Source organism: Narcine bancroftii, chromosome 1, assembly GCF_036971445.1.
Source record: "Narcine bancroftii isolate sNarBan1 chromosome 1, sNarBan1.hap1, whole genome shotgun sequence".
Taxonomy (NCBI): domain Eukaryota; kingdom Metazoa; phylum Chordata; class Chondrichthyes; order Torpediniformes; family Narcinidae; genus Narcine; species Narcine bancroftii.
This window is the reverse complement of record NC_091469.1, coordinates 159,600,091-159,613,900: the sequence shown is the minus strand read 5'-3', so window position 1 is coordinate 159,613,900 and position 13,810 is coordinate 159,600,091. Positions and strand designations below refer to the sequence as shown.

Here is a 13,810-nt window from a genome sequence, read left to right as displayed (position 1 = left end):
CCCTCTGTCCCCCTTCTCTCCCCTCTGTCCCCCTTCTCTTCCCGCATCCCCCTCTCTCCCCTCTGTCCCCTTCTCCCCCCGCGTACTCCCCCTCCCCGCGTCCGCCCCCTCCCCGCCTCCCCACCACCCCGCCTCCCCCTCTCCCCCCGCGACCCCCCTCTCTCCCCGCATCCACCTCTCTCCCCACCTCCCCGCTCACTCCCCGCCTCCCCCTCACTCCCCGCCTCCCCCCTCCCTCCCCCTCTCCCCGCCTCCCCCTCCCTACCCCCTCCACCTCCCTCCCTCTCCCTCCCCCCTCTCCCCGCCCCCCTCCCTCCCCCCTCTCCCCGCCTCCACCTTCCCTCCCCCCCTCTCCCCGCCACCCCCCTCCCTCCCCCCTCTCCCCGCCTCCCCCTCCCTCCTCCCTCTCCCCGCCTCCCCCTCCCTCCCCCCCCTCCCCCTTCCTCCCCCTCTCCCCCTCCCTCCCATCCTCTCCCCGCCCGGATATCCAGGTCTGCCAATCACCCACGCAGTCCTGCCCTCGACCCAGCCCAGCCAATCATATACCTAGCCACGCCCTCTAATTGACCCTGGTGCCAATCATAATCGTGACCCCGCCCCCTCCTACAGTCTGGCCAATCAGCAGCCAGACATGAGTGAGCTGGGAGAGCAGATGCTGGGCTTTGCAGCCGCAAACCTCGGACGAGCGGCCTGAAGCCGGAGGGAACGATGGCAGGTAGGAGCAACGTTCCAATGCAAAGGAATGTGATCCAAGTCTGAAATTAGGCCACGTGTTTCCCTTTGCTATGAGTTTATTGTCAAGTCCACTTTGGAGGGAAAATCTCTCGAGGTCGAGCAGCTTCCATGGGAGAGAAAGAATCGTCAAATGTTGAAGCCAAACCCCCTTTATCGGGATTACATGTCCATCACTAATCCAGTCCCACCCATCCCTGCCCATCACTAATCCAGTCCGGCCCATCCCTGTCCATCAGTAATCCAGTCCCGCCCATCCCTGTCCATCAATAATCCAGTCCCACCCATCCCTGTCCATCACTAATCCAGTCCCGCCTATCCCTGTCCATCACTAATCCAGTCCCACATATCCCTGTCCATCACTAATCCAGTCCCGCCCATCCCTGTCCATCACTTATCCAGTCCCGCCCATCCCTGTCCATCACTAATCCAGCCCTCTCTCATCCCTATCCATCACTCATCCAGGCCTGACCATCCCTGACCATTGCTAATCCAGCCCAACCCATCTCTATCCCAGCCCTGGCAATCTCTGAACACCACACTCTCCCCACACACCAAAATCCCAGTCCTCTATCACTAACCTGTCCATCAGTTCAGTTCCCTGCCTTCCGAATCCTAGCCACACCCACCAGAATACTATCCCTGCCCACCCTAATCCCATCTCTCCCAGCCCTGCCCAAGTGTCCCAAGCTCCACCTAACTGACCCAGCCCCACCCAAGTGTCCCAAGCTTCACTTATTTGACCAAGACTCACCCACCTCTCCCAGCCCCGTCCAGGATTATCCATCCTTCGCCATTACAGTTCCAGCCCTGCCTATCACTGATCCCATCCGCTCAACATCATCCCTACCCTGGTACAGGAGCCAAAAGATGAACACTCAGCGGCAGGACAGCTTCTTCCCCATTGCCATCAGATTCCCACATAATCAATGAACCAAAGGCACTGCCTTACTTTTAGTGCACTATTATTTATATTTTTTTATAGTTGTAGCAGAATAAGTTAATACAATTATGGAATAAAATATAGCTGAAGGGGTAAGGTTAGGATTTGGGGGTTTAGGTATTTGTTTGGGTACACTTCACAAACAGACATCTCAGTAACATTTCATAAAAGACATCTCATTTGAAATGCAAGAGCTGTGCCTAAGCATAGACTTCATGTCTGCCAGTGCCCTTACAGAAACCATGAAGAGTCCCGATGAAGACTTCACAAGGAGGTGTTAATGGAACTGATGCTGTAGAATTGAATTGGACTATTGTCTTTAAGGGAACAGATGTGCAGGCTCAGAAAATGATAAATCTGTTGTTATTGAGACTGGTGCCAGAAGTTAAATTGCTGGTTGAAGGTTGCTGTTTTAAGAGGAGACGTGTTGTTTTGCAAACAGAGAGAATCAGTTTACTGCAGCAGGTTCATGGTGAAGGCTGCAAAATTAGGAGACTTGCTAAAGACCCCATTTGAAGACGGGTTTTGTGTTCTGAGTTGAGCCTATTCTAAACCCTTGTAGTCAATTACAAGAGGATGTGGCTGGTTAATGTGTTTCTCCTGGAATAGGAGAAAAGGAAGAACTCTTTGTGGTAACCTGGAAGAAGAGGTTATCTTTTGGGCAAAACCCATAAGGGGGAAAGTTTCTTTGGCAAGACATTGAAGTGGCTGATTAAAGGAGATCAGTTTGTGTGTCCAACGAACATCGAATATCTCAACAAGAGCTTCCTGAGTAGTAACATCTTAAGTTAAAGCACCAGATCCTGGGAAAGATCATCAATGTTAAATTCTGGGCACAGGATGGAAGATTGTCTAATACCAGTGAACTTGGAGAAGTGAAAAGTGAAGGATTAGACAGTGAAACAGAGAACTTTCCTGAACTCATTACATAAGCATGCACTTCATATTAGAAGGGAGTGAAGTGAAGTTAAATATTGAACTTTTTATTATGTTTGAAGAAAACTAAACATGTTTTTGTTTAAGTTACTGTTGTCTTTCTGTGGCTGCTGGTTATTGAGAGTCGTCTGGGCTCGGAACATAGTAATGTTGAAGGTGGTTAGAATATGAATGTTTGCGCTGTGACGCTGCCGCAAAACACCAAATTCCATTGCAATAAAGCCTGATTCTGAGAGACACAAGGGATGGCAGATGCTGGAATCTTAACGTGCTGCTGGATGAACTCGGCCCGTCGAGCAGCATCCGTGGGACTGTCATCTCAAGTTGAAACCGTTTATCAAGTCTGGGAAACTGTAATAGTGAAGCCAGAGTAAAGAGCATAGGGTGGGACTGGTGAACTAGGTAGAGGTAAATCTTGACCGACAGAGGCAGAGGATTGACAGATGGCCCAAGATGCCGGCACGAATACTTGGCAGTGGTCATGAGGGGCTGCATTCTCCAGGGCAGAGCCAGACTAGTGCAGGGCACCAGAAATGGGGAGAACACCACCACCCCCCCCATTTAAGAAGGAGAGGTAGCGAAGATGACCCTAGGAACATTGACCACATTGGTGGGCCAGCAAGGGGCTCTGGGGCTGAAGGACACACACACACAGGCAGAGAGCTGTTACTGACTTAACGGTCGAGGAACCCACAGCAGGCTGCAGACTGCTGGAGAGTGGCTCAAGAGAAACAGGTTTGGGAACCGGGATTCGAGAGGGTGCTGAGGGCAAGGAGGGCTCTCAAGGGCCTGATCATGTTGGAGGTTTGGTCTGGGCTCAAGTTGGCGATGGTTTGAACTGAACTGAGGCCGTGGGAGTGTTGACACTAAGGGGACTCTCTGGCACTTCTCTTTCTCAGACTGCAAGGGGTGCTCGGTAATGGTAACGGGGAATCCTTGTCTGCTTTATGGCAGACTCAAGGTCATTTTATGTAATGCAGTAAGATCCCTAATACCTGTGGGGATTGGTAGATCCCGGATAAGTGAATTTTCCAGTTGCTTGAGACTGCGTGTTGTGTGAATGGAGAACTAACAGCAATTTTAAACTTCTGTATTTTTGATCCATTTATTTTCCATGATTTTTTGGGACCTGTTGCTTGAGGTTGCCACTTGCTGGAATTCCGGATAACTGTTATAATATTTCTGTTTTATTCCCATGAGAATAAATGGTCTATATCTCAGGCCAAGCTGGGGTCTCAAGCAGATCACCAAAATTGCCAAAACAGCAAAACTCTGATTAAAATGCTGGAAATCCGAGGGTAAAGCAGGAAATCCTGGAAGTTCTCAGCAAGTTATTAACAGGATCAGAAAGAACGAGACTTAACGTTTCGTCAGAACTGGAAAAATGACTGGAACTTGTGGGATTCAAAATGGACTGAGGATGGTGGAATTTGGAAATAGGAAAATGCTCATGTTCTCCAGGGTTATTCTGGTTTATGAATTCATTTATTCAAATAAGGAGTAATCTTCCTTCAAACCAGTCTTTCTGAGTCTTAAAGTACTGACAGAAGTGACGATGCAGAGAGCGTTCCATCACCTCTGTTCGTGATTCAGCCGGGCTCAAACTGATTGTGAAGAACAACTACTCCTTATTTGGAAAAGACAGTAAAAGACTAAAAATCATTGGATAAGGGACAGGACCTGGAGTACAAATTCTAAGAAACATGGCAAAGGACTGTATATCTTTATTTTAGTTCCACACATACAGCACGGTAACAGACCATTTTGGCCCACGAGTCCGTGCTGCCCAATTGCACCCAAGTAACCTTCACCCCTGGTACATTTTGAACAGTGGGAGGAGACCGGAGCCCCCCCCCCCCCAGGGGAAAACCCCACATAGACACGGAGAGAATGTACAAACTCCTCACAGACTGCGTGAAATTCAAACCCTGGACGCTAGCGCTGTAACAGTGTTGCACTAACCGCCACACTAACTGAATGTTCTGGAAAGCTGGATGTTTGTCAGTATAAACAATGCAGCCTGTGAGCCACACAGAAGACTCCCTTGTGGTGAGACCAGCTACATGCTCCAGTGCCTCTTGCTGTCATAGAGTCCTTATGCGTTGCAAAGCAACATTGGGCAGCACGGTGAGCACAGCAGTCAGCGCATCGCTGTTACAGCACCAGTGATCGGGACCAGGTTTGAGTCCCGTGCTGTCTATAAGGAGTTTGTACGTTCTCCCTGTGTCTGTGTGGGTTTCCTCTGGGACCACGGTTCAAATCCCGCGCTGTCTATAAGGAATTTGTATGTTCTCCCGGTGTCTATGTGGGTTTCTTCAAGGACTGGTGTTTGAATCCCACGCTGTCTATAAGGAGTTTGTACATTCTCCCTGTGTCTGTGTGGGTTTCCTCCAGGACTGGGGTTTGAATCCAACACTGTCTATAAGGAGTTTGTACTTTCTCCCTGTGTCTGTGTGGGTTTCTTCCAGGTGCTCTGGTTTCTTCCCCCATTCAAAACATAGGTTAATTGGATGTAATTGTGCGGCTCAGGCTCGAGGACCGAAAAGGCCTGTAACTGTGTTGTATGTCTAAATTTAAAATTTTTTAAAAAGTACAGTGAAATTTGTAGCATACTTGTTTGTCAAGTCATCACAGGTCCACTTCAAATTACAGGAAGTCCCTGGGTTAAGAACATCCGACTGATGGGCAACTCATACTTACGAATGGACTACACGCGGCTTCAGCGGTTCGTCGGCTCGAGGAAGAAGAACGCCATCTGCCACTTTAAGTCGGATCACGTTGCCATTATCACTGTGTTGAGAGTGTGACTTTGCATTTGGCTGAAAATATTCACTTATTTACCCTTGTAACCGTGCCTCCAAAGCATGAATCCAATGAAGGTGTTGGTAAGGCAGCAAAGAAAAGGAATTGAAAACTATCACCACTGAAAATAAAGTGGAAATATTAAAGTGATCGGAAAGAGATGAGAGGCCATTGGTCAATGGAAAAAAGTAAGGCTGTCAGTCAGAGATCGGAACCATTTTAAGGGATAAAGTGAGAATAATGGAAGAAATGAAAGGCCCTGTCTCGAGGAAAGCTACAATTATTACAAAGCAACAAAGAGGTTTAATTATTGAAATGGAAAGGCTATTCATAATTTGCATAGAAAGTTAAAATATAAACTAAATGCTAAGACAAACATTTGACTTGCACTCAATAAAAAAACATATGTGCCTGTTCCGGCTTACCTACAAATTCGACTTAAAGACAAGACGTAGGAATGGATCTTGTTTGTAACTCGGGCATTGCCTGTACTGATTATAGAGCGTGGTTTCGAAACATTGGATCTGATCAAGAAAGATGTTCCATGTTAATTGGATTCCATTAAGTGGATTCTAAGTCTACTTTTGCCTTCAATTTGTCCTTCAGCCTGTTGGTGTGTGGCTTTTACATCCTTGAGCCTTGTCAGTAGAAGGATCAATCAGTACATTGGCTTCCTTTCCTAGGCAGCGGGAGGGAGGGAGGTTTGCGTGATGTTCTGAGCAAAGAACAAGGGCAAGGCCATTGGCCATTATGATGTCAGCCTTCTCCAGGAGCTCTACTGAGAGCGCCCTGGCCGGCTGTATCACAGTGCGGTACAGTTGCTGCAGAGCAATGGATCAGAGGTTAATCCACAGGACCATAAGAGTGGTGGGCGACCCAGGGGATTGCGTGTGTCGTTGCTGAGAAAAATTACGTTTTAATTTGATGTGTAGTAATGTGAAACGGAGATTACTGCTTCTCATGGTTCTGTGCCACACCTATTGTGGTTTTTAGTTGTAGTTTTGTGTGTGTTTCGTCTCCTGTAATGTAATTTGAATAAGGTTTGAATGTTTAAAAAAACCCCACCTTCTTCACCAACCTGCGCGTTGCAGACTCCGGGGGAGCAGCGGAACGGTGCAGGGCACCAGAAGCAGGGATAACACCCTCTTGTTGAGAAGGAGAAGCAGAGGAGACAACTCTACAGGACGTTGACCATGCAGGCGGACCAGCGTGGGACTCAGCGACTGAGAGACCCACACAGGCTGCAGGCGACTTGCGGTCATGGGACCTGCATTGACTGTTGGCCGCTGGAGATCAGTTCATGGGAACTAGGTATCAGAGCTGGGATTTGAGAGCGTGCTGAGGGCAAGAAGGGCTCCCAAAGGGCTTTGAGCACTGAAGGCTTCCTGATCGTGTCAGAGGTTCGGATTTGGAGCTTGTGTTGTCCATGGATTAAATAGGAGTCTGTGCAGCTACAGAGGCTGCGGGAGGGCTAGAGGTGAAACCAGGAATCTCGGTGACTCTGAAGGGACTCACTTTTGCTTCTCCTTCTCTCATACTGTAGGGGGTGCCAGGCAACACTAATGGGGACTTTTGTCTGCCTTTCACGAGGCAGAAGGCAATTTCATGTAATATTACATGTTATATACTATTACACAACAATAATAAAATCTTGAATCTTTACTTACATGTCACTACACTTGTTCCTTGATGTCTCTTTTTTTATTTGTAAAAGTTTTAAAATTTTATACAGCCCAGGCCCACACCTCTCTTCTACAACACTCTCATGATCGATAACAATCTGGACACCATGCCAACGATGGAATTCATGTCTCATAATCTCTTGGTAAAGCAGACTTAAAGCAAACAGATTTTAGAATGGCTCTATGAAGTGCTAGGATCGATCGCCTGTGCCGCACCACATTGTAAACATTTTGTAGCTCTCTGCTTCAGCAAAGAGAACGTACTTCAAGTTGAAATATCCAAGTGAAACTGTGAAGTGAATCGGTTCTTTGCCATTGAGAACCATGTGGGGCGATGGGAATTTTTCGCCTCTCAGAGTGGTCTCGAAGGACCAATGTCTCCGCCCGTGCCGAGATCTCAGCTCCAAGTTCAGAGCCGCCTGTCATTACTATCTCTGCATTAACGCAACCTTTGTACATCCAAACCTTTCGGCCTGACGGCTGTGTTGTGGGGAAACAGTGTAACATTGTGTTCGCTGATCAGCGGGTGACGTGTTGCTTTATCACAATCGTCGCTCACCCATCAGCTGAGCAGACCTTTAGCCTCCTGTAAACAGGCAGTCGAGACAACTCTCGAAAATACATCCAAGAATTGCACTAATCGCGGTTTAAATCTTGTTTAAAAATAACCAGATTTAAATCATGTTGAAGATCAAACAGCAACCCTTAGATTTGGGGAAAACTCAGGCCTGTACATTTGGAAAATCATGGACTGATGTGTGGTCAGTGTGATTTTGTTAGGGGTCAAGTCATGTCTTACCAAGTTGGGTTTTTTGAGGAGGGAGATGACAGGATGATTGATGAGGGTGGGCCAACGGATGCTGTCTACATGGACTTTACATTTTTAAAAATTTAAACATATTTCATCCCAAGAGCCCGTGTCGCCCGGTTACACCCAATTAACCCACAACCAGGCTACATTTTCAATAGTGGGAGGAAACTGGAGCCCCCAGAGGAAACCCACGCAGACACAGCGAGTACAGACAGTGCTAGGTTCGAACCCGTGTTTCTGGCATTGTAACAGTGTGGCGCTAACCACCTCACTAACCATGCTGCCTAATGACTAATCACTAATCTACTTTAGTAACATGTTTGACAAGATCCCTCATGGTTGGGTGGCCCAAAAGCTGCTGATGCAGGGGATTCACGGTTAGTTGATAGTTTGGATTTGAAATTAACTGGTCCACAGAAGAGTAGGGGCGGAAGAGAATGGACATATGTGTGCAGTGGTGTTCCATAGGGATCAGTGTTGGGAACCCCTTTTGTTAATGATATAACACCTTGAGACATAGGACTAGAAATAGGCCATTCAGCCCATCGAGTGTGCCCCACCATTTAATCTTCAGCTGATCCATTTCCTCACTCAGCCCCACTCATTGTCTGGGTTTCTCCCCGTAAAGTTTGATACCCTGGCTAATTAACAACCTATCAATCTCTGCCTTATATACACCCAATGACCCGGCCTCCATCATCACCTGTGGCAACAAACTCCATAGATCCACCTCCCTCTGGTTGAAGAAATTCCTCTGCTCACAGCAGACACCCTTCAATCCTGAAGTTGTCCCTCTTGTCCTAGACTCTTCCACTGTGGGAAACCACCATTCTACATCTACTCTCTCAATGCCTTTCGACATTTGAAAAGTTTCAATGAGTTTCCTCCCTCCCCACCATTCTCCAAAATTCCGATTAGTACAGGTCAAGAGCCATCAAACATCCCTCATTTGATATCCCTTTCATTCCCAGAATCATCCTTGTGAATGTCCTCTAAACTCAGCACATTCTTTCTTAAATGAAGAGCCCAAAACTGCTCAAAATCCTCCACTTGAGCTCTAACCAGGGCCTTATATACCCTCAACATCACATCCCTGCTCTTGTATTCGATTCCTCTTGAAATGAACACCATCATTCATGTACATAAATGACTTGGATGAAAAAGAAACTCAGCAGGTCAAACAGTGACCTTTATACAGGAAAGATACATGACAGTGTTTCGGCTTGAGCCCTTCATCAAGGTGCAGACAAAATGTATTTGCTAAATAAAATACCCTGTTTGGCCTGCTGAGTTTCTCCAGCATTGCATTTTTACTTCAACCTCAGTGTCCGCAGACTTTTACTCTTGAACAAGTAGGTGGGTCGATTTCAAAGGTTTGCACGTGATTCAAAAATTGGTGGAGCTGTGGTCAGTGTGGAGGGTGATCGAAGTATAGAGCAGGATATAGACGAGTTACAGATATGGGCAGAGATATGGCAGATGGAGTTTAATCTGGACAATTGTGAGGTGCTGCACTTTGGGAGGCCTAACATAAGGGGAATATATACAGTTAATGGTAGGGTTCTTAAAAGCATTGATGTACAGAGGGATCTGGGAGTCCAGTGCACTGAAAGGGACCACACATAGGATGGTAAAGAAGGATGTACATGGCCGTCTATGAGTGGAGCCATAGGACATGGGCATCATTTTAAGTGAATATTTCTCCTTTGAATTCACTTTAGAGAAGGTCACGCAAGCTCAGAAATTGTGGCAAGTGAGTGATGATGCTTTGGACCAGATCCAAGTTGTGTAAGACGAGATGCAAGCTGCCATTGAACATATTAAGGTGGATAAAACCCTGGGGCGTGATCAGGAATATCCTGGTACATTTTGGGAAGCTTGGGAGGAAATTGTTGGGGTGTTTTGCAACATCGTTAGTCATGGGTCACGTTACTGAAAATCTGAAGGGCGGATAATGTTGTGCCTTCATTACAAAGGGTTGTATAGACAAGCATGGGAATGACAGGCCTGTGAGTGTGGAATGAGCTGTCAGCTGAAGTGGTGAATGCAGCCTCAATTTTAACATTTAAGAAGAATTTGGACAGGTATGTGGATTGGAGGGGTATTTAAATTTAGAGATATAGCACAGTAACAGGCCATTTCAGCCCATCAGTCCATGGCGCCCAATTACACCCAATTAACCTACAACCCCCAGTATATTTCAAACAGTAGGAGAAAACCAAAGCTCCTGGGGAAAATGCACACAGACACAGGGTGAACGTACCAACTCCTTACCAACAGCATTCGAACCCTGGACCCGATCGCTGCTGCTGTGTAACAGTGTTGTGCTAACCCCTACACCAACCGTGATGGGTATGGAGGGCTATGGTCAGGGTGCAGGTCAGTGGGATGAGGGAGAATAATAGTTTGGCACAGACTTGAAGGGTTGAAGGGCCTGTTTCTGTGCTGTATTGTTCTATCTGTGGTGGGTATGTTCCTGGAGGGGATTCTGAGGGGCAGGATCTACCGGTATTTAGATGAACAAGGTCTGATAAGGGAGAGTCAGCTTGTCTTTGTGTCTGGGATGTGGTCCCTCCAATTTGAGGTTTGATGACGTGACCAGGATTGACGAGGGCAGGGTGGTGAACCTAAGTCGATGTGGAAGGTGAGCTTGTCACAATCACATGCTTATCTTCGTCGAGTGTGGTGCCGACTGCCGCTGAATACATAAATGACACAACACGCGGGGGCAATAGCGTGGATGCACGGGTGTGTTAATCGTCAGTACAGGGGCGATGAATCTCAGACGCAGGAGGGGGGAGTGATTGTCAGCATCACCCATGTGGTGGTGAGCCAGTAAGAAGGTCAGAGGAGTTTGCCTGGGTGGTGTTTATGGAGTTGAAGAATGTTGGGTCGAGGGAAGAATAAAATGAAAGTCGACTTCATGCTGAAAGGAGCGAGCGAGCGAATGTATTTATTCTTTCTTTCTTTGTTTCTTTGTAAGCTGTGGTAAATCAGTGGCGTTACAAGTGACCAACTGGGTTCCAAGTTGGGTAAGTGGAAGGAGTCAGAAGGTTTTAATGGAGTGGTGTTTTCAGAATGGTGTTCAAATTTATTGTCACATGTACCAACATGCAGTGAGAAAGTCTATTTGCAAGCAGTGCAGCCAGTCAACTCATACGTAGAACTGGGTAAGTCCCCTGGTTCAGAACAACTGAGATACGGACAACTCGTACTTACGAACGGACTATGCACGGCTTCAGCAATTCGTCAGCTAGAGGAAGGAGATCAGTGTCCGCCATTTTAAGTCAGATCATGTTGCCAGTAACACTGTACTTGGCAACTTTGTACTTGGCAGAAATGTTTCTCTTATTTACCCTTGTAACCTGTCTCCAAAGCGTAAATCTGATGAAAGTACTGATGATCCATCAAAGAAAAGAAAAGCGAGCACAATTGAAAATAAAGTGGAGATAATAAAGTGATCGGACATCAGTGAAAACGGTGTAACAGAGTTACTGGACTCCATGCAGAAGAACTGACCAATGAAGTCCTTATGGAACGAGAGCAGCAGATGATGGCATTTGAGGAAGACGACTGAGGCCTAGAAACTCCAGAACCGAGTCTGGTACAGAGGAGCCAATGCACAAGACAGGAACGTGATGCAGAGAGTTGTTAAATCAGCCAGTGCCATCATAGAACCTGTTACAAACTACGCAAAACGGGCACCAATAAACAATGAACCTGAAAGTGTTTCATTTTAAAACACTAATTTCATTTCTAACTCAAAATATAGTCTTAACTCTTAAACTATCCTTAACACTAAATCTATCCCCAGCTAAGTGCAGGTGTCTACTGTATATTTATATATGTGTGTGTATGTGTGTGTGTGTAATATACCCAAACCTTTACCGTCCAGGCCAATATTGAGAAAGTTACTTCAAAGTTCAGACTTTTAAATTCAGTGTTGAAGCGCAGACCTTTGAAATTTGATGCCCAGAATTCATGTTGAATTGATGGGAAGACGGGAGTTGTGGCTACTACAGACTCACGAATTCTTCTTGCGTTGCCTTTGAAGAAATGTCCATCCACACGAGCTGTGGTCATAACACTCCTGGTCCTTTTGTAGGTGAGACTCGAACTGGGCGGCCTCCACAAAGCTTCCAAAACCCTGGCACCGGTCTCTCCAAGTGATCTTCACTGTTAGTCACAATCAAAATGAAGCACTTTGCTTCCTAAAATGACCCTCCTGGCATAGGTCAATCCACCGAAGAGGCCCAGTCGTTCACAGAGCCGGCTCTGCTCTGAATTCCACAAAGTAGCTGGACCACAGGAGCTTCATGAAAAAGCTGCTTCCTCTCCAGTGTCTTTGCAAACGTCTTGAATCTGGAACAGACTGTGATAAACCTTCCTTTAGTTCCTCCAATGCTTCAATTATCGCCGGGCTGTGACTTGTGAAATGTTAACTCTGACCATTCAGTCCTTCCTGTCTAAACTATTCCTCTCATAATAATAGAACCATAGAACGTTACAGCACAGATAACTGGCCATTCAGACCTGCTAGTCTGTGCTGACCATTATTTTGCTCGTCCCATTGACCTGCTCCTATTCCATAAACCTCAGACCTCTCCCATCCATGTATCTATCCAATTTATTCTTCAAACTTTTACGTTCTTAAAGCATTTACATCATATGGCAGCTTGTTGCACACTCCACCATTCTCTGTGAGGAACTTTCCCCCCATGTTCCCCCTAAACCTTTGCCCATTCAGCTTAAAACTATGACCTCTCGTATTTATCTCCCCCAATCTAAATGGAAAAAACCTACGCACTTCCACTCTCCATACCTCTCATAATCTTGTAAACCTCTATCAAATCTCCCCTCATTCTTCTTTGCTCCAAGGAATAAAGTCCGTACCGGTTTAATCTTTCCCTGTAACTCAACTCCTGAAGACCTGGCAACATCCGAGTCAATCTTCTCTTCACTCTTTCAATCTTATTGATATCCTTCCTGCAGCGAGCTAACCAGACTGCACCCAGTATTGAAAATTTGGCCTCACCAATGTTTGAAACAATTTCAACCTAACATCCCAACTCCTATACTCAATACTTTGATATGTAAAGGCTAAGATGCCAAAAACTTTCTTTACAACCCTGTCCACCTGCGAAACCACCTTCAGGGAACAATGTATCTGTATTCCCAGATCTCTCTCATGGGCATCAGTCTTCACTCCATCGAGGACATCTGCAAGAAAGCAGTCTCTCTCCTCAAGAACTCGCACTACTTTGGCCACGCCCTCTTCTCACTGTTACCATCAGGAAGGATGTACAGGAGCTTGAAGACGAACACCTAGTGGCGCAAGGACAGCTAATCCTCTTCAACATTTCTACTGTATCTGCTTCCGGTCACCCCCCACCCCCCCCCCAACACAACCACCACACCTGGCTACAGGGTCCCGTTCAAAGCACTCATCACTCTCTGTGGAAAAAACTACCCTCACTCATTGCCTTTGAGCCTTCCCTCTTCCCCCTTAAATGTATCAAAGTTCAAAGATCAGATTTATTGTCAGAGTACATACATGATATCACGGGACAACCTGAGATTCTTTTCCCTGTGGGCCAGGTTACTGGTAATGCAAAAAACAGTAGAAAAAGAAAAACTCAAGAAATGTGCACAAGAGAGAGAAGTGAACACAAAGAAAGAAGGGCAGACAGACTGACTGCAAGACAGAAAAAAATACGCTAACACCCCCCCCCCCCCCCAGTATCCGGCACCTATGGGGATTGGTAGATGCCGAATCACCCCCCACCCACTTGCTTTTGTATCTCAATTTGCCACTTGCTTGAGATTGCGTGAGGCATGGATTAGGGAACTGACCACTAGGTGGAGCCACTTTTAAATGTACATATTTTTTACCTATTTATTTTC

The 13,810-nt window shown here is 46.5% G+C and overlaps 1 long non-coding RNA gene across 1 annotated transcript; it reads left to right on the top strand.

Annotated features, from left to right (window-relative positions):
* Positions 1-630: 630 nt before the first annotated feature.
* LOC138746176 (uncharacterized) lies at positions 631-5,563 on the top strand. Its single transcript, XR_011346755.1, has 2 exons — positions 631-715; positions 5,264-5,563. It is a non-coding gene; the product is annotated as an uncharacterized lncRNA (long non-coding RNA).
* The last annotated feature ends 8,247 nt before the right edge of the window (positions 5,564-13,810 follow it).